Source organism: Camelina sativa, chromosome 1 (genome assembly GCF_030686135.1).
Source record: "Camelina sativa cultivar CO46 ecotype springtype chromosome 1, ASM3068613v1".
Taxonomy (NCBI): Eukaryota; Viridiplantae; Streptophyta; class Magnoliopsida; order Brassicales; family Brassicaceae; genus Camelina; species Camelina sativa.
This window is the reverse complement of record NC_141880.1, coordinates 15,988,244-16,012,865: the sequence shown is the minus strand read 5'-3', so window position 1 is coordinate 16,012,865 and position 24,622 is coordinate 15,988,244. Positions and strand designations below refer to the sequence as shown.

Below are 24,622 nucleotides of genomic sequence, written 5' to 3'. Positions count from 1 at the left end.
AAGCTCAAAATATTAAACATATTCTTCATATCATCAATAATTTGTCAAATTGCAATATTTAAGAGATGCAAAATTCATGTATTGTTTCCAAATCAGTATAATTTGCAACCTAATAACAACATAATATTACCAAATTATTAGAGAACATATATTTTTTAAAAACACACTTTCATATTTATATTAATAATATAATTTAGATAATACTCATAATCTTAGGAGAATATTCCAATAATGAAACCAAATGTTAAGCAAAAGAAAGATTGTATATTATTCTTATCAAACCTAAAAAAATATCTTTGAATCGGCCAACTCTTTCTTTTTTTGTATAATTATTGCAGTAATCGTCTTCCATTGAAAAACTCTCAAATCTCTTTTACTTCAAAACAGAAACTTACTCTCAAACGAAAGAGAACTTTGATTTACTACAAAATATCAAATCAAAGAAGTAAAACATGATGTTATTTATTTTGTTTCTTTGTTAAATCTTTTTTTCAGTTTAATTTCTCCTTTTTGTATATAATTGTTTGTTCTTTGACTAACAACGACGATGTGTTTATATATGTAGGGCTTAAAGTTTACATCATTGGAGAATCGTAAGGAGTTGCCTCCAGGCTCCAGCTATTACAAGGTCAGAAGTTTAAACATTATATTATTTAGAGAGTATAATAGATGTTAATTTTCACAAAATATTCTAATGGTTATCTAAACTTTCTAAACATAGGTTAAGAACATAAAGGGTGGTGGAATAACAAGACAATAGATGTTGTCTTCAAAGAGTGGTTCAAAAGTCAAAATAATTGATTATTCCATTCACTTTTTTATTACTTAGTGGTTTTATACGTATTAGAATGTATACAGAAAATACATCATTCCTTATGTAAGAAAACTAAGTTTTAAAAGAAAACTACATTATAGATGAATTGATAGATAAAATTCATTTCATCTATCATAGTTGGAAGAAGTTTTCAATCAATTATCTATGGTGGACATTATAGCTATAAGGTTCACAAGGTTTGGTTAAGCATTTTTTTCTTTTTCTTACTATGTTTTTATAGCTAGCAACTAGTGATGTTAATATGGGCTATATGCCCGCGGGCCTAAACGGGTCTAGTATAAAAATTTAAGCTCGTTACCTATTTATTTACACTATAAGATTAAACAAGGCTTTAATGGGTGGACCCGTTTAAACCCGCGGGTGTAACGGGCTTAATCAAAATTAAACGGGTAGTCCGTTAAAAAAATTATGACTTTGTTTTACCAAAATGCTGTCGTTTTATGATTAGGGTTTTCAAAACAAATCTTTTCCAAATCTCGCTGGTGGTGGCTGGAGAAGTAAAAAGGAGAATTTTAACGCCACCTCCATCATCACCTCTGGCGAATATTTCGTCATCACCTCCGTCATCACCTCCGTCACCACCTCCGTCACAGATTCCACAGATTCAGAGGTCTCTCTCTAATCTCTAATCCCTCAATTCGATTTGCTTTGTGGGTTTTGGTGTGGTCTTGTTCTGTGTTGTTGTATGATTCATTTGGCTTTGTGGGTTTTGTCAGAGAAGTATCCTACATATGAAATTGAACATTTGTACTTAACATTTGATTGATTGATCTGGTTCTTAGTAAAGATTTGAGTTGTTGTGTTTATGGGAATTAACTTAGCTTCTCAAGCCATTTGACAATGCGTGTAGAGGATATAAATGTTGTTTATAGCTTGATATTGTGTTGAACTTTCTGATTCTTTATTGTGGCACAAGCTTGTTTGATCTAGTAGATTAGTCCGTCCAATAGTAAATCACCAATTTCGTTTTTATTTGATTAGTTTGTGGTTCTTTGTGGTCTCGATAGTTGCAAGTCAGAGATGATTCTAATGTTGTTGTTATGTAATCAGGTGTTACGCTCGTCTTCACCCAAGGGCAGTGAACTGCAGGAAGAAGAAGTGTGGTCACAGCAACCAGGTTTGATTTTGTTGCTTTCTTATCTTTTGGTATCGTTGTTTTGTTTACCCTGTGATATGTTTATCTGAACAAATTTTTGTTGTTGATGTCTTTTTGTAGTTGAGGCCTAAGAAGAAGATCAAGTAGAGAGACACGTATCAAGTATCTCATCTCTTGCTTTGCTTGCTTCTTTTTGTTATCTTCTCTTTGATTGGGTTTGTTTTCTTTTTGTTTCGGTGATGTTAAAAGATAATATCAGTATAAGGATTTGGTTTTCTACCTACTCTGAATCGGTTATGAGATATTCATGCTTAATTCCAAATTACTCTCTATCCGTTTTGAACTTTTGAATTCGTAGTTTTACTGTGTTTATCTTCATAGGCTTATTCATGTTCCATGCATTGAACATTTGATTGATTGATCCGGTTCTTAGTAAAGATTTGAGTTGTATAATCATCTTTCTCATATATCATTGTTTCTGAAATTTGCATTGCTTAACATCATAAACATGTAATTCAGGTGTTTGCAGCTGAGCATGTTACTACGGGAAACATTAGATTTTACTTTGGTACCAGCACTCTTGCTCTGGTAATCAATCTCTCTCTGTTTTTTAAGAGTTCATCATCGAGTCTTTTGTTTTCCAGTTTGTTTGTTTGGTGAGTAGATACAGAATGTTTGAGTTGCTTTGCATATATATCAGCATCTGAGACTCATTTTTATAACATTTCACATATGTCTCCTTTTTTATTAATTTTGAAGAATGGACTTAGAAACTGAACATTTGATAGCAAGGCTTAATGCTCAAAGTGATTATATGGATATGAATGAAGAAGATTGTGATATAGTAGCAACCTTGCGTTTAGCCTAATTGACGATACACTAATCATTTTAAAATGTTTTCTGAAATTTTTCTAAACCAGGTCTTCACTGATTTAATCAGAAAAATCCCAAGAATCAAACAATGAATTATGAAAGTGCCCCAAAACATGTAGGAGTTATCATTTTTTGAAAAGTATTTTGTCTAAGTTTGTTTGATTAAATAGTTTTGTCACGGATCTTTAGTATTAAGTCAAACATATGTGAATATGTGATTAGTTTGTAAATGAAAAGTTAATAGTATTTTTAATACTAACCTCTTATTTGTATAGAATGTAAGGTGCTTGCATATGATTATTATTACAGGGGATAGAATTGGAAATAGAGTCTGACGAGGAAACATAATGGATTATGTGTAGAAGGTATTCCTAATATTTTTCAAATTAAATAAAAGTCGTTCTACTGTTTTAATATATGTACGTAACATAATAGATTATGTGTAGAAAGTATTCCTAATATTTGTCAAATTAAATAAAAGTCGTTCTACTATTTTAATATATGTATGTAACAATTTTGAATATCTATTACAGGTTCTTATGTTAGTATTTTATGTTTACACAACTATTTTGGAAGCTAAACTTAAGTATTTCTCTATCATATTTGTCATCTAAATTTCTGTTTTTGGATATGGTATACGATATGCATCATTAATACAAACTACAAAACATTACCTCTCCAAAATGATAGTTAAAAATATGTTTATATCCTATACAAGTCTTTTACAAAATCACAAAAACAAACCAAACTTATTAACAACAATATAACTATATGAGTTATACACAAGAAAATATCATTTATGAAAACATACCCGCACGTACTTGCGGGTCCGACTCTAGTAATTTTTATAAAATCAATACATACATACCAAGGCGTAGCTAAATTTTAGCACGTAAGGAAAAATAGAAACGAAGACCGTCTTTTACAAGTTAGATTCAATGACAATGTGATTCCTAAGCAGATTAAGGCTCCACGCTACATCGAAGCAAGTAAAATCGGAGGTTTTCAAAACCAGTCTTCCCAAATAAGACTTGATTACTTTCTTATATATATATTTACCAGCCTTTTATCTTCGATGAAGTAACTTGGCTGAGAATAACGTACAGTCTCTACTAAATACGGCAAGTTAGGACTTGAAATAGTCATGAAATTCATCCAAACAATATCATCACCATTCTCATAGTTAATCTTGTTCTCGGTCACCCATATCTCAATCTTCTTTGTGACAATACATTTCTTTAGCAACGAAAACCTATCTTCCCTAAAGACCCTAAGGACAAGAACATCCCCAACATGGTTTCTCCCACAAGGTAAATTACATAAAATTGTAAATTCGCTAGAAAGGTCGAATTTAAAAATGTGGTAGCATAAGGGATCGGTCTTTTCACGAAAAGAGACCCAATACAAAGTTCCATTCAAGGATACAGCACTTTCAACATGAACAGCGTAATTTGGGCTACTACTGTTACCAGGTTCTGACTTGAATACTGTCCACATATCGGAGGAAAAGTCATAGATTGTCCATCTTGTATTTCCTATTGTCGTATACTATGCCATCGAATATCATACAAGAACCTTCAATTAAACTCGGCTTGATCCATCTACTCTGCCCAACCATGGGTTCCATGCAACAGCTCCTTTCTTCTTGCCACATAGCAAGAACAGCTCATTACAATCAACCAATTTTTTAAGTTCCAAAGATTCTAAATCGGGAGTATCTAAGGGTAACTCACGTACCACTATCACGGGATCGATGCTTACCGAATAAATCTTGTGTTTGGTTGCTAGGATGAACCTAAACGTCATCTTGTGGTTGTTCATGAACGTCTTGTCCTCTAAAAGAGCGTTCCATTGTTTCGATATGGTTCTGAAGCGAACAAGAGATTTAGGCGGGACACGAGAGTGTATCTCTTCAATCAACTCTCATGGAAGCTTCTCCAGATGCGCCATCTCTATACCGAACTTAATTAGGGTTTTTGCTTAGTTTCTATATCTTTTTTGTGTTTTTTTTTCTATCTTATATATTAAATAAAACAACATTAAAATTTGTTAAATATTAGATCATAAGCTGAACACTTCTTTCTATATAACTCATCGTACATCAGACTAATGCCAATTGTAACCCGCCACCCCGTTTGATCCACAACTTAGGGTTTTTGAAATTTTAGTTTCTATCTTATATATTAAAAGAGAGTATATTAAAAAATAATAACTAAAATTAATAATACGCTATAGTTTAAAGGAGCTCTCCTAAGCTTGGCACATAATCAGCATGCTACATTTAATTTATTAAAAAGCAGATTCTAAGAGCACGTCCATCAGTCATTTTTTAGGGAGTATCAAATAATCTATATATAATAACAATCCGAATAAATGCGATCAACAGTTGTGTTTTTTCAATCGTACCTGTTGGATATTTTCCGAAAAGTCGTGATGGTTTATTAAAACGGTTAGTTATGAAAAGTTACAATGGTTCACTGTAGAGTTGTGTTTATTGGAACATTCGTATCTTTTGAAATCTATATATAAATTTTCATTCTCAACAGTTTTTACAGCTTTCTAAATTATTATTCTCTAGCATTCATTCTTTTAAAAGTAAAGAAATTCCTCTAATTCTTGATTTAACAAAAGATTTTTGGAATAATTAATCTTTTAGTTAATTTTAAATATAAAAATTTAATAAAAATACCTATGTTTTTTTTCAACAGTTAGATAGATTATATAGTGAGCTTTTGAATTTGACATTTTCAATATGATAATAAAGATGCCTTCTATTTGAAAGCAGTTTATATGGATTATTAGGTATAATCAATTGCAAACAGTTTCGATTTTTTGTAGTACCTTCTCGTAAATTTTTTTGTTTTTTTTTGTTTTTTTAATAAAAAATCAAACGGTTGTATCTGTTCATTATAGAGTTGTGTTTTTTTACTATATTTTATTTATATTTTGTCATCACAACTTTCGTTCTAATAGGTGTCTTACATCATTGACGTGTGTCTATTTAAATAGTCATGTATTCTGAACTCTCTTTATATTTGTCTCTTCACCAGTAACCAACAAGTTCGTTGAAACAAATTTTTCACTTTATGTTGAATCTACATAATTGAATATTAATATCTAATATTCAACGTTATTCTATAATCTAACTAAAATTTTAGCACATCACTGCGTGCAAATTGTTCAAGTTCTCCTGCATAGCCGCTATCCAGAATTCATCAGCCAGGGCTTCTCTGTGGTTCTTCGGCTCTATTGATGAAACAAAGCAGGCAAACTGTACTACTTCAGAGTCTTGTGGCACCTGCTGAATGATCGATCGCTGTTTCTTCCCGGCTAAATGAAGAAAGTCGATTTGCTTACCCATGGTCACTCTTCCCCCCTGAATCTCACCAATAACATCATTAGTGGAGTGATTCCGATGAACCTGAGATATAACCGGAAGAGGACAGACCTCTGAGGAAACAGCCGCAGAATCAGCAGAGGAAACAACTTCGGTGTCATTAGAAGAGGCATCAGGAGAGACAGTGACTGGATCATAGGGATGGGACATAGGGATGAATGCCACACGCTGAAAAGAATTATCATCAAAAACCACAATGACAGTCTCTTGTACACAACGCAGGCGCTTGTTGTAGACCCAAAACGCCAAACTATTCCCAGAATACCCCATGAACAGCCCTTCATCACTCTTTGGATCAAACTTTCCCAACTGATCTTTGTCATTTAAGATGTAACAGACCCATCCAAAGACATGGAAGTAACTAACAGAGGGAGTTCGACCCTTCCACAATTCGTAGGGTTTTTTGGAAGTCCCAGGCCGAACATACACTCGATTGATGATGTAGCAGGCGGTGTTGACAGCCTCATCCCAGAAGTGTTGAGCAACTTGATTCCCATGTAGCATTGCACGAGCCATCTCCTGTAGAGTTCTGTTCTTGCGCTCAACAACACCATTCTGTTCGGGTGTTCTGGGTGCAGAGAACTGATGAGAAATACCCTGAGCTGTGCAGAATCCATCAAACTACTCATTCTGAAACTCACCACCATGATCACTTCGTATTCCTAGGATAGCTCACTTCTCACCTTTGATTTGTAATGCCAGAATCCGAAAACACTCAAGTGTATCGGACTTCTCTCGAAGAAAACGAACCCAAGTATAACGAGAGTAGTCACCAACCATAACAAAGATGAAGCGTTTACCAGTCAAGCTATTGACATGAATGGGACCCATCAGATCCATGTGAACCAGGTCCAAAACACGACTGGTGCGAATGTCAGAAACAGCCTTGTGTGACACTTTGACCTGTTTCCCTTTGTTACACGGTCCACATACAAAGCGCTGGTCGGACTGTAGCTTAGGCATCCTGCGAACGATCTCTTGATGTGCAAGCTTTTGCATAGTGCGAATGTTTAGATGCCCCAACTTCTGGCGCCACAACTCAGTACCCATTGTGGTTGATGCAAGAAAACATTGTTCTGTTGATTTCCACATGTAACAGTTGTTACCGGATATCTTGCCTTCCAACTTCACAGAGCCTTGTTGATCAACAGCTTTGCAGTCTTTCTTGGTAAAAGTGACATCCAAACCTTCATCACACAACTGGCTGACACTAATGAGATTTGCCTTTAATCCATTTACCAAGAACACATCTTTGAGACTGGGTTGTGTGTTTCCACCAGTAACACCTTTACCTTTGATTAACCCTTTTGCTCCATCGCCAAAAGTAACCCGACCAGCAGACACATCTTCAAAATCAGATAGATTGGTGTGAGCTTCAGTCATATGCCGAGAACAACCACTATCAAAGTACCACTTCTTTTGGTCACAACCATTGTGACTCTCAGCCTGAGCCACATGACAGTACATCTCTCCTCTCGGAACATACAGCGGATTGGTAGATCTCATGCCTCTGTGATACAAGCCTTGTTAAGACGCCTTTGACATCCGATTGATATACTCATAACACTGAGCCTTAAAATGGCTGAGATTCCCACAGTACCAACATCCATTCCTTCGACTGCGAGAAACACTGAATACTGGTCCATATGCTTGATGACCGGAATAGGGGTTATGTTCACCAAGAAAAGGATTGAACTGATTCGCTGTTGGAGCTGCTCTGTACAGAGCCTTGGCAGTTGGCGGAATTCGTCTAGTTTGCTGGGACCTTTCTTTTGCAGGTGTCGTCACATGGACAGATGACTTAGTAGGTGCAGACTCTTTACTTACCGAAGGCTGACCCTTGACAAACTGAGTCGATGTTGAGGCATTTGTGCCTTGATATCCAAGTCCCCACTTCACATTGCCAATTCTCCCACTGTTGAGAATAGTGTCAAGGTCTTTAGTTCCTTTGCTCAACATCCTGATATTCTTCAGCTGGTCATCCAGTTATTTCTCAAGTCTCTGCGACTTGGTCCTTTCTTCCTCAAGATCTGTGGACAACTGTGTGAGTTGGGACTTTAGAGCCTCCTTTTCAGACAACAGTTCATCATACTCCTTCTTCTTCTGAACAAGACTTGAAATGAGTAGAGTGACTTGTTCCTCAACTGACAAGTCCGCTTCATCGTCCTCAGAGTCAGATACCACAGTAGGTTGAATTGTTACAGTCGGTTCCTCAGCTTCATTGTCTTCAATCACTCCCAGCAGAGCCACAAAGTTGTTAATAATGTCACCGTCTTGCACATCATCTTCGGATTCACTATCACTCCAGACAACAAGTGATTTGGATTTATTCTCCTTGGTTGGACATTCAGCCTTGGTGTGTCCAAATCCTTTGTATCCATAGCACTGTACTGACCCCTTGCGTTTATTATTAGGGCACTCCACCCTGGTATGTCCAAATCCCTCACATTCCAAGCACTGACGGTCTTGCTTATCACTTCTCTTAACATCTCTTTCTGAATCAGCTCTGCTTGCGAACGTCGATCCTTTACGCTGACCACGCTCCATTTTCCGGAAAATTTTCCTAACCAGTAACCCAACCTTCTCTTCATCCGCAGAGTCTTGTGCCACAACAGTCTTCTGAGTTTCAACAGCCTTCAAAGCAAAGGACTGAGCCGTTCGTTGTTCTTTTTTCTTCAGTTGTATCTCAAATGATTGCATCATTCCAACAACTTGACTAAATGTCAATTCATCAGAATTCAGAGAGACATCAATGGCAGATCTATGTGGTTGAAACTTATCTGGTATACTCCTGAGAAACTTCTTTACTAGCTTCTTATCTTTGTAGCGCTTTCCCATAACTACAGCCTCTTGTGCTATGGCACTCAACCGACCACTATAGCTGGCAATGGTTTCACCTTCTTCCATGGACAGATTCTCAAAATACGATGCCAAATTATCCAGACGAGTGCGTTTCACATTGCTGGTTCTTTTGAAGGTGACTTGAAGGATATCACAAGCTTCTTTAGCTGCCACACATCCTTGGACACTATTGAATTGATCCAGAGGCAGAGAGTTGAAAATCACTGACAAGGCTTGTGAGTTGTGCTTGGATTCAGCTTTTTCTTCAGTAGTCCACTGTTTCCGAGGTTTTGGCACCAACACACCTTTGTCGTCTTTCACTGTTGGTTCAGTCCAACCATCTTCAACTGCAAACCAAGCTTCCATATCAATGCCTTGAATCGCCTGTTTGACTGACACCTTCCAATGTCCATAGTGCTCCGGATCCAGTTTCAGAACCTTCGAAATGGCAACGTACGTTTGTGGTTTCTCATACCTCTTGTCGCAAGATCTCACATGTTGAAAAGACAAAACAGACTTTTATCAGGTGTCTGCTCTGATACCAATTGTAAAGGTATAGAGGTTTACACCACAGACTTCTGCTTGGAAAACGCCAAGCTAACGCTTTCTATTTATTTTATAACACAGATTAACGAGTACAAGAATAAATCTAAGCTCTCTTCTCCTTTCTATCTAACTAACCCTTAGTCTAGATCTAAGAGAAGAACAACACTCACCTTCTTAGCTATTGATTGATTAGCTTTGAAGTATACAATCTCTCTCAAAAGGTTTCTCAAAGTGTTAGAAAAACCACGACTACCTTCTCTTAGTCTTTTATACTAAAACACTCAAAACCCTAACATAAAGATCTTCGAATCTTCGTCTAAAGCAAATACTTCTGCGCCAAGGTCTCACATTCCTTAATTGTCGAGTGAGATATTCTCCGAATATCTCCTCTCCCAATCCAGCTTTATCTTTATACACCGACAGTGACACGTCAGCTACGCCTCCTAGTCACACCTCACCCATCCGTTCCCTGGTACAACTTCTTGTGTTCTCACAGCTCTTTGTTCCAACAGTGCTCTGCTACTGCAACTGCATCTTTAAGTTACATATAAACCACACTTCTCTCTATTTGCATATAGTGTTGTTGTACAATATTCAAATAGCAATGTCATTTGATTGATAACCGTAAATGATATGTATGGCAGGATCTATTTACCATTGCACTAGGTTGGTTTATATTTGCTGGACTTCCCTTTGATTGGGTGAGTTTATTTTAAACTATTCTCGACAATGTTTTCTTTCTTTTCTTTGCGTCTTGACTTTAATTTTTTTGATAAATGACTTTGCAATTGCGTTGCATCATCTCATGAGACAATTTTTTTACGTGGCACGCAAAACTTGGAAATGATGTGATCACAATGTTGGATGTATGCAGGTAAACGTAATGGGCCAAGCTCTGGGTTTTACTGGATCTATTGTTTATGCATTTTTCAAATACAAAGGCATTTGATAAGTTAACATTATCGTCCAAAATCAAATATTTTTACAAAATTCAAACACTTGTAAGAAAGCTTAACCAAGATACAGTTCCAACATGTTTGTTATGGTTAGGAAATGGCCGGCCCAAGCTTATAAGTTTATAGTCACATTTATTTCAAGTTTCCATCAGGCATATATGTAACTTCCGCTAAAAAGTTATATATATTTAGCTAAAGTAATATAATATGAAATGAAGGACTACCGGTCGATTTCTTGCTGTAATGTCATTTACAAACTCATCTCTAAGCTCTTAGCGGATCGATTGCAGACAATCCTTCCTAGTTTTATAGCTCCAAATCAATCAGTGTTTATCAAGGACAGGCTACTGATGGAGAATTTATTGCTTGCTACTGAGTTGGTAAAGAATTATCACGAGGATGTGTCATCTCGTTGGCGATGAAGATTGATATATCTAAAGCGTTTGATTCGGTTCAGTGGCAGTTTCTGTTTAATGTTCTTGAAGCTCTGAACCTTCCGGAGCAGTTTACTCATTGGGTTCGCCTCTGTGTCACTTCGGCATCTTTTTCTGTTCAGATTAACGGGGAGTTGGCAGGTTTTTTTAAGAGTACAAGAGGGCTGCGGCAAGGATGTTCTCCGTCCCCATACTTGTTCGTGATATGCATGAATGTGCTCTCTGGTTTGTTGGATAAAGCAGCTGTTGACAGGAAGTTTGGGTACCACCCTCGTTGTAGGGGCCTTGGTTTAACCCACCTTTGTTTTGCAGATGACATTATGGTCTTCTCTGATGGTGAGATCTCCTCGATGGAGGGTATTCTGGAGGTTTTTCGGGAGTTTGAAGCAGCATCGGGACTAAGTATCAGTCTGCCAAAGTCCACTTTATTCTTGGCTGGAGTCTCTCCTAATACGCGTCAGACGGTTTTGGCTCAGTTTCCTTTTGCTAGTGGCACTTTGCCGGTCCGTTATCTGGGTCTTCCTCTACTCACAAAACGGATGTCTCTTTCTGACTGTCTCCCTCTTGTTGAAAAGATTCGTAGCCGAATAGGTTCTTGGCAAAGTCGGTTTCTCTCGTTTGCAGGACGGTTGCAGTTGTTGCAGTCGGTGATATCCAGTCTAACTAACTTCTGGATATCTGCGTTTAGGCTGCCAAGTGCGTGTGTTCAAGAGATTGAACGCATTTGCTCAGCGTTTCTTTGGTCAGGACCGGAGCTCAATACCAGGAAAAGTAAAGTCGCATGGACGGATGTCTGCTTACCCAAGTCAGAGGGTGGTTTAGGTTTGCGGTCGTTAGCAGAGGCTAATAAGGTGAGCTGTTTTAAACTAATCTGGCGGCTTGTCTCCTGTAACACATCTTTATGGGTTAACTGGGTGCAGCGAGAACTGCTCCGCTCTGCTTCTTTTTGGTCGATTCCTGCTCACACTACTCAGGGTAGTTGGATGTGGAGAAAACTTTTGAAATTTAGAGCTCAGGCTAAGGTTTTTTCCTCGGTGGTTGTTCATAACGGTCAGCTAACATCCTTCTGGTATGATCACTGGTGTCAGCTGGGAAGGTTGTTTGAAGTTTTGGGAAACCGGGGTTTTATCTCTCTTGGTATCCCTGCCACCGCCACAGTTGCCTCAGTCCTCGCTTCTCACCGTAGACGCACTCATCGTGACCAGATTCTAAATGATATTGAATCAGAGATTGACAAGCTTCGAACCAGTAATACATCGCGAGCTTCCCCTGCGGCCATGGATGTCGCCTTATGGCGCCACTCCACTGGTAAGCTTCTACCTCGATTTTCTTCCTCAAGACATGTGGTTGCAGATTCGTCACTTAAAGCCACGGGTTCCTTGGTTTAAGGTGGTCTGGTTTGTTGGAGCTGTTTCCAAATTCTCTTTTATGCTTTGGCTGGCAGTCAAGAACCGCCTTACAACAGGTGATCGTATGGTGTTATGGAATCGAGGTGTTGCCACGTCTTGTGGTTTTTGCCAAGCTCCGTTGGAGACCTTAGAGCATCTCTTCTTTGGATGTTCTTACTCCTCTCGGATTTGGGCAGGGCTAACCCGCAACCTCCTTCGTCATCACTATACCTCTCAGTTCAATCAGTTACTTCCGCTTCTCTCCTCCTCCGTCTTCAATGGAGTTACTCGCTTTCTTCTGCGTTTCGTTTTTCAGGCTGCAATCCACACTATCTGGTGTGAGAGAAACAAAAGACGGCATGGGGAGCACCCCACTTCTGCGGCTCAGCTTACCCGGAACCTTGATCGCCTAGTACGCAACAGGCTGCTTTCCATGCAAAGCCTCACTCCTCACAAACTAAAGGATGCTTTTCAAGTCTGGCTACAATCACGTGCTTAGGTTACTACATTTTGAATTTCTTTTCTACACATTCTTTTAAACTCTTTTAATCTCTTTTAAACACAGGATGCATTCATTGTACAAAGGATTTTTTTTTATCTGAATAAAATTTAACATTCATTCAAAAAAAAAAAAAACAAAGTAATATAATATGATCCGTGATACAAGTCACCTAAGTATCGTTTAGATTCACCATTGTAAATCAGGGTTTCTGGATTGTTTTGTATATTTACATTTTTTATTTACCTCAAAAGTTAACACATCACTATGCAATACGAATACGATTATTATGTCTTTTTTAATTTTTTTTTTATATTCTTAATATGGTGTTCAAAATAGCATTAACTTCTACGCATTCTATCTTTTAAAACATCCTCATTAGAAAACTTTTAATGGATGCCTTAACTTTAAATTAATATTAAGTTAATTTAAGAACTCCACTAACTACGTATTAGTTTTTTTCCTCCGTTGCTAAACCTTAAATATGAGTGTCCAAGGATTTATGAAAAATACCAATAAACTCTACAAAGAAACCATTTCTTTAAATCCAAATATCTGTGCACTTTGTTGCCACTACCAATCAACCAAAACAGAACAATCACTTGGTAAAATAATTCAAGCATATATGTATGCAACTTTGCCTATCAATACGTATAGGAGGCGCCTAGATACGATCCATGCCAGCGGCATTAAATAGTAAAATATCAAATAGTAATAAATATTATTTTTGTTAATTAATAAATTTAACATTTCAAAAACAAATTCAAAAAGATATAACAAAAAATAAGTAATGATAACAAAAATAGTTATTTGATATCAATATAGAATTTAATTTTTATAGAATATAGAAGAATCATATATTCTTGATTTAATATGGAATTCAATATTTAATATATAGAGTACAAGTCAATATTTAATATTTAAGTTCATTGGATTTTTATTACCAATTATGTTTGCTATTTTTTAATTTTTAATAATAATTATGAAAATGCATATATTCTTTTTGATATATAAATATATTCTTTTTCAGTTAAGACTGAATGCCATAGAACTAAAATCCAATTTCTAATGATACAATAGATAGAGATATTATGGGAAGAGGCACTTTCCTTCTCGGAGACCTCGTCGGCTTCTTCTTCAGCTTTGGTTGTCCACGATCATTCGACTTGTTGTCAGATTAAAGATTCTTGGAAATTTTCAGATGTAAATTTAGGCTTGGGATAATGGTGCTGTAATAGTGAGGATCAGACTTATTATTGGGAGAAAAGTTTCTTTGACAAAGCCCTTCCCCCTTCATTCGGAGCTAAAAGCATTGTTGTGGACTATGGAGTGTATTATCTCTGGAGGACTGAATTGTCAGAGTTTTGAGACGGACTATACGAAGTTAGTTACGATAGTGTAGTCTCATGAAAAATTGGCTGGCGTTCTCCAACCAGCTGGATGATTTCAGTTTGCTCAAAGGTTCTTTTCCACTTTTTTCCTTGTCCAGGATTTCATGTGCGTCTAATCTGAAGGAGGATTGCATTGCTACATCCTCGAGATCTCTTATTTTTGTAACTTCTTTTGTAAACTCATTTCCTATGTTTGGACAACCAATCTTGGTGTTCTCTTTTAATTAATGTTTGGTTGACAAAAACAAAAAAATAGATAGTACAATTGTATTGCAAAATATGTAAAGTTGAAATCAGCTTTTTTTTCTTTTCGATACCAAATTAAATATTTTCAAAGTATGTTGGTTATTATATACTATTTCAATATCAACAGTTAAAAACTTACATTTATTTCAAAGTTTTATGTAATGTATACAAAATTCATTTCAGCCACCGAATCATTTTATAATGAATGGTCTACTGAAAATACTTATAGCTAGCTGCCTAGCTATATATCTTCTGCAATATTTAAAAATATTATTAACAATCAGAATATAGATGTTGTTATGTTTCAAAAAAATTGGTATATAAATAAATATAAAGATAAGAAAATTAAAAATTATACTTATTCCTCTATAATTAATTAAAACTAAAAATAATGATACTTTTGTGAGCTATACCTATATCAAATTGTGAATCTAATTGTGAATCTCCCAAGACTCTCCCATACATATATCGTTGGGTATTTTTGAGTTAGTCACAAGAAAGCATGAAGAGATTCAACAATGGCTTTTTTTTTTTTTTTTGAAAGAATGTAAAATTGTATTCAACCAAAAAATATTTATACAATAAATGCTTCAGCGTTTGAAAAATGAATTACCGAACAAGATTGAAACAGTATACTGATTGTCTTAGCAAGAGGATGGACGAACGTGAACTCTTGTAGAGAACCAGAGCTCAAGGCCTTCATCGTATCGATGATCGTGTAACCTAAAGATTGAGGTGAGACGATTGCGTACATTTTTGTCAAGGAGCTTTATGATTTGAGCCTGCGGGGAAGGGGCCTCTCCATGTCGTCGAGCGTTCCTCTCACGCCAGAGATGATAGACAGTCGCTTGGAAAACATACTTGAAGAGAAAACGTGGGAGAGGTGATAAAGTCGGGGAGGTAAGCAGCGTGAGCAGAAAGCTCCAGTCTGTTGAGTAGTGAGTCGAGAGCAGTGACTGTGTGAGTTCTCTCCAAATAACTGCAGAGTAAGGACCAGAGAAAAATAGGTGATCCCTTGTCTCTTCCGCGCCGGAACAGAGGACACATGTGACCTGTTGCCCCGAGGACCAGTGTTTTATGCGATCGCCAGTGTCTAAACGGTTATGAATTGCCAGCCAGAGGATAAACGAATACTTAGGGGTGGAGTAAGAGTACCAAAGCCCTTTGTACCAATCGACCTTTGCGTGAGAGCTGCGAACATTATGCCATGTATGTCGAGAGGAGAAGGTGAATCCACTACAGCAGCTTGTTGTTGTAAACAAACATCAGCCAAATGACCCCATTTAGAGCAAGTTACACAACGAGGCGGTAACCATGGATATTTGTATTCAACCACTACATCAAGACCTCTAGCTGATTGAAACCGAAACGATGCAGGCAGATCCTTGGTCAAATCAACCTCCACAAAAACCTTAGCCTCTTCAAAACTTTTACATAACTCTGTTTCTGGATGTAGACGTTTAGGCATCCCCACCAGACTGGAGAGAAAACTAATGGCTTTTTCATCATCTCTCTTCTTCTTCTTCTAATTCTTCTTATAGGTTCAGGGCATTGCATGGATCCTTTCTCCTACAACCAGACTCTAAAATCCAAGGTATAACCAAAAAACATCTCAATAAAATTCATTTCAATTACTTTTGTAATTTTAAGAGAACACAATGTTTTTAATTTATGTAACGTCATGAGAAAGTGCCTCATGGAGCCTCCACAAGCGACTGCAACTACTGGAGGAGAAGGATTCAAAGAATTGAATATCAACGAAAATGGTGGAATCAGAAATGTAGTAAAGAGAGTTGATCTTCAGGAAGGGAACATATACAACATTTTTGGTAAGAAAATGTTGGTTATAAGGGTTTTGTTGTTTCTTGTGTTGTACGTTATGATTTAAAAGTCTTGAATTGGGTGATTCAGCTTGGATAAAGTTGAGAAATGAGAATCAAGGAAAAGTAGGAAGGACATTGAGGGGAGATAATGGTAGAAAGGTTTATGGAGGTGAAGTTATGGCGAAGAAAGGATGCTGGTCTATGCTTAAAGGCGGTATTAACGCTGATTTCTCAGGACCTATCGACATGTTCTTCAAGGTAAACAAAATTGAATTTTGTGTTTCAGTTGTAGAGATTTCAAGCACTAATGCAGAGATTTACGTGGAGCAGAGTGATGGCTTAGCGGCCGAGGTGATATCTGTACAAAATGTGAGGCTGCAACGGTTTAACAAAACTCAGTGGAGGCTACAACAAGACCAAGTCATTGAGAAGGTAATTAATATGTACATCCAAATGCAAAACGTTCTATTAGCGTTTCAAACAATCTAAAACTTTAAGAAAAAACTCAGATTCGGAAGAACAAAGTGAGTTTTCCGAACAAAAGCTCATTAAAAGGATCAGTGGTTTACATAGAACAGATCAAACCATCATTTCTCCTTGGCTGTGTTATGAACTACCTAATTTTGAAAAATGAAAGATATAAAGAATGGTTTGTGTCGCGGTTTAGACTAACTTCGTTTACCAATGAAATGAAATGGTATTCAACTGAGTTAGTGAGAGGGCCAAGAGAACTACTCACTGGCTGATCGAATGATGAAACTTGCAGAGGGAAAAAAGATTCTAGTCAAAGGCCATATGGTCCTGTGGGACGATAAGTCCTGGCAGCCAAGTTGGGTTAAGAAGACAACATATCCTAAAGATTTGAAGAATGTGACAGTCAACACTCAACAAGATCAACTCAGTTATGAAGAGATATAAAAGGAGATTAATTGGATGGGATGTGATGAATGAGAATGTGCATTTCAGCTACTTTGAGGACATGCTTGGGAAAAAACGCTTCAGCTATTTTTTTCTCTTTGGCATCCAAGCTTGATCCTGATATACCATTGTTCGTGAACGAGTTCAATACCTTAGAATATGCTAATGAAAGAATTGGCCAAGTGCCCCAATCAGGTATATATGCAATGCACACTTGGCTAGTCTGAAACTATGAGCTAACATAATAAAACAAGCAAGCCATGGTTCAATTTCTTTTATAGGTCAAATACATGGAGGATATTCTCAGGGAAGCTTACTTGCATCCTGCGGTTAAAGGCATAATCATATACGGAGGGACAGATGTGTCCGGTTTCAATAAGTTAACGCTTGCCGATAGAGATTTCAATTAACGCTTGCCGATAGAGATTTCAAGAACACAGGAGCAGGGGTTCTCATGACAAGTTGCTCAAAGAGTGGCAACAAGGACCTGCAGTGATTCCTATCCAAAATCATGAGCATAATGATGAAGAAGATCGAATAATCAGGTTTTCTCCAGAGATTTCCCTGTTGCATGGACATTACACAGTGACCGTAACTATTCCATCAATGAAGAACTTGTCCACCAGCTTCAGCTTGGACTAACAAAGGAGACGGGTTATCTTCAAGAGGTTCAACTTGTAATCAATTCTTGAGAACTAAACCATATATGTATTATTTATTGTGAATCATTACTTGATACAATTACACACACATAGTGGTACAACCACTTAGGAGGTTTTTAGGATCAATGCTAAGTGTTTAGGAAGTATTTGGAAAAAGATTATATAAGTATATAAGAAATATCTTTATACAAGGGGATAAACTTTATTATTGAAACACTCAAAAGGTTACAAGAACTCTTAAGACTCTTACTCAAACTCACTCACTTAAGCTTGAATGAAACTCTTCACCAAGCCTTAGTATTTATACTACAAGTCTTAGGGAATATTACATAGAATATTCCTTAAGATATTTTTATGCTTTATTTTACAACCCTCCATTTATTCAACTCTCTCATAACCATATACTTCACTATCATATATCACACACTTATTATTTATTCCCCCTGTCTCCAAAAGAGAGGCGACGTTTATCTTATCTGTTGTCGTCTTCTTCACTGTCTGAGGCGACTTCTGTGACGTAGATCTTTTGGCCTGGAATGTATCGCTTTATCTTGTATTTTTTCCCTTCAACTCTATAGACCTGATGATCTGGATTTGACTGTGGCCATGCGTACTGATCATGAAAGCCTGCTAACACTTGTCGTATTTCTTCAGCGAATCCTAGTGGGTAGACGTGTCTATTGTGCCAGTGTGCAGTGTGAGGACAAAGAAGATTAGGGTCAACTTCAGATTCATTAAATCCATTCAATAATGCAATTTGCTTTGCGCGTTGATGGAAGTTTCCCGAGGCAAAAGCATCATTATTGTAGCTTGTCTCAACGTTCGCATCATATTTCTTTAGGATAATGATTTCCCCGTCTTGTTCTTCTTGGATTGTAGTGATCTTGAACGTGACAAGTATATCCAACTCAGGCTGTGCACGAACATGTTCTTGCCACCAGGTAACATCATGGAATAATATGAGCCACTTGTATAGTAATTTGTAATGCGCCTTTCGTCTAGTCAGTATGCATTTCGCCAAGTACTGGAGCAGTTGACTTTTGTGGATGAGGACTGCAATAGTGTAAATATCTGCCATGTACCAAAGTAGGAGGTATGCTTCTATAGGAAACCGGCCATAATGAGCAGGGTTCATATGGATGGTGGTAAGGAAGGGATAGGTCGGGTGGTAAGGGAGGCCAAGAAGTGGACCCTGATCAAGACCATACCGGTGTATATAAAGCTTTAGGAAACAATGTAGTGTCTCAATCCCTCTGTAGATCAATACATTGTCGAGTAACGATTCTCTTATTCCATGCGGCATATCGGCAATCTTTTTTCGCAGGTTATTTTCTGTTGGATTGTCTGGACTGAGGGTGTATATCATGGGTACTATTGTCGAGATTTGACGCTGAGTTCTTGAAAGAAAATCTGGGAGGAAGTTGTCTTTTCCTTTGATGTGTTTAACATCGAATTTCCACTGGGAAAACCAACTTGCCCACCTGAGTAACTGAGCTTGTGGTAGTACCTTCTGCTTGAACTGAATCATTTTTGGAAAGGATGACATGTCCATCTCGATGAGGAAATGTTGGCCCACCAAATGAAACTCAAATTTTTCTATTCCTCTTTTGACAGTGAGTATCTCCTTGTAAGTAGAATGGTAGTGTTTTTCCCTATCTTTGAAGACTCCACTTTTATAGCCACATATCTGTCTTTTCCCTTTCTCGTCTTCTTCTAAGAGTATTGCTCCCCAATAACAATCACTTGCGTCCGTCTGCAGAATTCTTTTTCCTTTTGCTGGGATTTTTAGTGCTGGTAAGGTTGTGGAAGTTTTCTTCAATTCTTTTACTGCTTCTGTGCATTTCTGGCTCCAAGGAGGGGCATCTTTCTTGAGTTGAGCAGAGAGAACCGATCTGTGTTTTGCAAGACCATGAATGAAATCTGACATATAATTGACAATCCCCAGAAACTGTTGGACTTGCTTGAAAGATAGTCGTTCATCTGGAAACTCATTGAGTTGGGTGGCAATGTGAGGTTGGAGGTAGTATTCTCCCTTGGATATGTGCATTCCCAGAAAATCAATCTCCGTTTCTCCGATCACCATTTTCTTTTCTGATAGCATAATACCGTATTTTTGTACGATACTGTGGAACTTTGCCAATAATGAAGTGTGGGAATCTATGTCTGGCGAGAATAGCAGAATATCGTCGATATACACCAGCGCATTTGGGAGGATAGGCTCGAATATCTTGATCATAGCTTTTTGGAATAATGAAGGAGCTACCTTTAGTCCAAAAGGCATGACTTTCCAGTGGTAATGACGATCTGGTACACAAAATCCCGTCTTTGATCTGTCCTCTGGTTTGATTCCAAGCTGCCAAAATCCTGCTTTTAAGTCAAACTTGGAGAAGATTTGTGCTTGCGGGAGTTTTTGGAATAACACTTCTCTCTTTGGCAAAAGAAACTTGTCATCGGCAAGGAAATGGTTGAGTGGTTGATAGTTGATGACTAATCTGAGTTTTCCTCGCACCTGTTCAGCCCGTTTGTTGACGTAGAATGCTTCGCATGCCCAAGGTGAAGTGGTCTTCTCAATGAGGTCTTCCTTCTGGAGTTGGTCAATCTCTTCAAGTGCAAGATTGTAGTGATCTGGGTTCATTCCTGGGTGACTTGCTTTAGTTGGGTTGATATCTTCATTCTTCTTGAAGGGTAAGGATATGAAGAAATCTGGATTCTTCCATAAAGGAGATGAGCATTTTGTGAGAAACTCCGAATGAGATGTGGCGCAAGACGTCTTTGCAATTTCTTCTTTTATTGGATTAAGCATCTCCATAGGGTATAGATGAGACACCGTTGTCCAAGGTAGCAACTGATTTTTGTGTTTGAGACCTTTCGGGTGCCACGAAACTCTCCGAAAACTATGAAGGATGTCAAATCTAAGTATAAAGTCCTTTCCAGGGAGTTCAGAACCATATACTTTTGATTTAATCATGTATCCGGGGAAAAGTTGGATGTACATTGGCTTGCTGATAAGAGAGATATGAAATATCTGGCCGTTGGCTGCTTTGAAAGCGACTGAACATGAATTCCAATGTGAGGCTGGGAGGAGGTCTGGTTTGATGATGGATGAAGCAGCTCCAGTGTCAAAATAGGCAATGACCGATATTGGTTTATCATACTTGTTTGGGAAGATGTAGATCTTGGCATTTGGAGATGGTTGGGTTAGATACACCAATTCTTCTTGATGTGATTGCTCTACTTTGCAGAAATCGAATGTGTAGAGGTCAAACAACATGAACTGGTCGTCTCTATCGCTTTCATCTCCAGTATCCTCTTCTGAAGATTCATCTTCTAATTCCATACCCATTGCAAGAACTGTATCATCAGTTGGTTCATCATCAAGGGAAAAGATGGATTCAATATCTGAGTCGTCAATATCTTCAACTTGTGCCAAGTAGCCAAGGAGGTTGTCTCTCTTCTTCTTGTTAGGACATTGTTTCGCATAATGTCCCTTCTTCTTGCAGATGTAACATCTATCTGATTTTTTTAAACCTCTTTGAGTTTTCTTCCTGAAGAATTTCCATTTCTTTCTAGAAGATAGCTTTGGATAATTCTTCTGCCACTTGCTTCTGTAGCTCTTTTCTTTTCCATGACTTGTAGAACAATGGCATCTCTTGTCTCTGCATTTGATATTGAGTTCTGGCCGATCACATGCTTTTCCTAGAAGCTTTCCTTGTTCTTGAAGCTCTTTGAAAAACTTCTGGTGGTTGCATAGCTTTTCAAGGGCTACCAGAGAAATTTGATATATTTCTCCAAGTGAAGTTTGGTTGAGAGGCATATTCTTGAGAGACAATATCCTTGACGTTTCGTTTCCAAGTGGTTCTGGAAGTGAATTCAGATACGCCTGCTTGAGGTTGACGTCATCTATCCCATTCAGGGCATAGAATCTCTTTGACATTCGCTCATAATGTCTTTGAAGATCCTTCTTCTTGAAGGAGCAGCATCTCATGCTAAGGTACTCTTCTCTGGCTTGGATAGTATAATGATCCCATGTCCCAAGAAATTCATTGTGGATGTGTCCCACCAAGGCATCGATTGTTGGAGATTGTCGGATTTGTAATTGTCGATATTGGCCTAAGCTTATCCACCATTGCCTGAGACGTCCTTGGAATTTAGCCACCAGTTTATCAATCGATGTAGGGAAAATGGCTCCTGGGTATAGTTGTTGTTCTGTTAGCCATGCATGCATCTCATATACTTTGTCGCGCCATTTTGAAGGGGGAATATCATCAAAAGAAAAACCCTTATGTGGTTCTGTATTAAACCGCAGATTTCCTTCTGTCTGATTTCGTCCAGTTTCTTGAGTTTCTTCATATACGTTTCCACCTTCACTTTCTACGTTTTCTTCAACCACAGCCGGTGAGGCCATCATAAAAGGTGGGATTATGACCTCATCATTTTCATCTTTTATTGGCGTCTTTTTCATCATAGTTTCTTGAGAAAAACTTTTTTCTCGTTTTGCAACCTTCTCAAGAAAGACAGTGATTGGATTAGCACGCTCCACCATGAATTGCGCTTTGCTGGTCTCGGGTTGATCTTGAGATTTTGATGTCTCGGACAAAGGTTTGGGTGGTTCACGTATGACTTCCTTCCCTGTTCTTTTTTCTATTGGCTTTTTCTTTTTGGTAGATTGTTGTTCATAAACAACTTTTGTTGGTAAGAAGGAGGATGCTCCGAAAATACTTGGATCTTGAGAAAAAGATAAAGGTTGTGTTTGGGCTGTGTAAGGTGGTGTGTAGATGGGGTATGGTGTGAAAAGATCATATGGCATTGGAGGTTGGGTTTTGGGTTGGTTTTGTAAGGAGTTTAGCTGAGCTTTAAGGGACTTTAGCTCAGACTCTTTTTGGGACATGAGGGGAGAGTTTATGGAGACAGTAGTTGCAAGGTGGAGAAGTTCTTGGTGGAGAGAGGGTATCTTTTTGGTGAGTTCTTTTATGGAAATGTCCATGATGGTTACCTTTTTGTCAATCTGGCTTAGGAGATAGTTTTGGGTTGTGGCGTTCTCCGACTGCCAGTTCAAAGTTGCTTCTGCGGCGCTGATCTGCTTTACTGAGCCATCTGGGTTCTTAACATTTGGATTCCGGATTTTCCATGAGTGTTTTATATTGTTTTCTTCAAACTCTTTGGATGGAAATGGTGAATCCTGCTGTGATGGAGGTCCGAACATGTAACTTAGTTGTACCTCTTCTTTGTCAGGTGTTGTGGGAGTTGAGCCACCTGAGTACAATACATAGTATTCAAAATTCTTGCCACTTGGTTCTCCGAGAAGGTCAACTTGTGTGTCTCCCGACTCAAATCGTTCTTTGAGGGTTTGTTGTGTAGTTTTCTTTTTTCTCCTTCGCCTTGGGGTGTCATCATCATCAGAACTATTCATCTGGCAGTGTTGGCAATCACAAACATCAAAGAATTTGTGGCCCTTTTCATCTTGAAAAGAGTAAATGGGATCTCCTAGCGAATCAAAAGATGAGATTAGAACACCATCTAAACGTGGATGGTTTTCCAAAGTTTGAGCTTCTTTAGAAGGAGTAATTATATTGATTTCTGTGCAGAAAGCCGTTGGTCTTGACTTTTCTTCTTGTTGCTTAAAAGCAATCTCTACAGCTCCATCTTTTCTCCTATGAATAGAAGAGTCCACCGATTGTATTGGGGTGCTACGGTCATGGAGCTTTTCGTAATTGGTAGCCCATGATTCTGGAAGCAACTTGACAAGCTCATCTCTAGGAATCTGTCTAGGAATATGGATGCACGACGGGCTATGCTGGGGTTCCAATTGTATGAGTAGCGCATCTTCAGTGTCTCTAGGGAGACTTAAGTCCATTGCATGATTTTGGACTCTATACGCCATTTGATGGTGAAGCGTTGCTGCATACGTGTTTCCAATTTGTGGAGCTCCTGTGATTTGCAGCTGGATTTGCATGTTCTGATATATTTGAGGGTCTTCCAATGCCACGTTGAAATTAGGGAAGAGGGTGACGAAAATAGTGCCAGCGTTTAGTGTTGTCTGGATAGTTGCAATACAAGCATGTTGGTATTCCTTGTATCGGGTGTCGAGGAGAGCTACCCGTGCTACAACTGGTAAGCCTTTTCTGCCATGGAGTGTTAGCGCCAAACGTATCGCTCCATAATGAAGATGGGTATATCCTTGAGTTCGCCAATGATGTATCATGCCTTCGTTGATTCTAAGAGGAATCATTTGTTCTGTTTCTGTCGCTGGAATGAGATGATGTTCTATCGGAGATGCTAGAACGAGCTCCTTTGCATTATGTTTGTTAGGGACAAACACTTGACGGATGACTTTTGGAAAAGTGGAATTTGGTTTAGTGAAAGCTTTGTAAGGATTAAGTAATGGGAGTTGGGTAATAGGAACTTTGCTATCATCACTCACATACTCTACTTCATATAAGTAATCAATCTTTTTAGAATTTGATCGTCGAAAAGAGGGAGTTTTAGACAAAGAAGATGAACTTTCCATAATATATGATAGAACCAGAAACCAAGACAGAATACTATAACTCTCTTCTAGCCATTGAGGTAATAACAATCCATAAGTTGTCTCCCTGTTTTTCTTTTACGTACCACGAATATAGAGAAATAAATCAAGAGGTGCTTAACTACGCAAACCGAGGCAACATATTTGCAACATAAAAAGCCTCAAGGTACTTCGAGCATTACAACCTCATA

The 24,622-nt window shown here is 38.0% G+C and overlaps 1 long non-coding RNA gene and 2 pseudogenes across 1 annotated transcript; 2 read left to right on the top strand and 1 right to left on the bottom strand.

Annotated features, from left to right (window-relative positions):
• Positions 1-1,831: 1,831 nt before the first annotated feature.
• Positions 1,832-2,210, top strand: LOC104793079 (uncharacterized). The gene is made up of 2 exons (XR_002033017.2): positions 1,832-1,952; positions 2,052-2,210. It is a non-coding gene; the product is annotated as an uncharacterized LOC104793079 (long non-coding RNA).
• Positions 2,211-3,839: 1,629 nt separating this feature from the next.
• On the bottom strand, positions 3,840-4,754 carry LOC109127653 (F-box protein At2g14710 pseudogene; annotated as a pseudogene).
• Positions 4,755-15,004: 10,250 nt separating this feature from the next.
• LOC104709117 (endo-1,4-beta-xylanase 4-like) lies at positions 15,005-17,653 on the top strand (annotated as a pseudogene).
• The last annotated feature ends 6,969 nt before the right edge of the window (positions 17,654-24,622 follow it).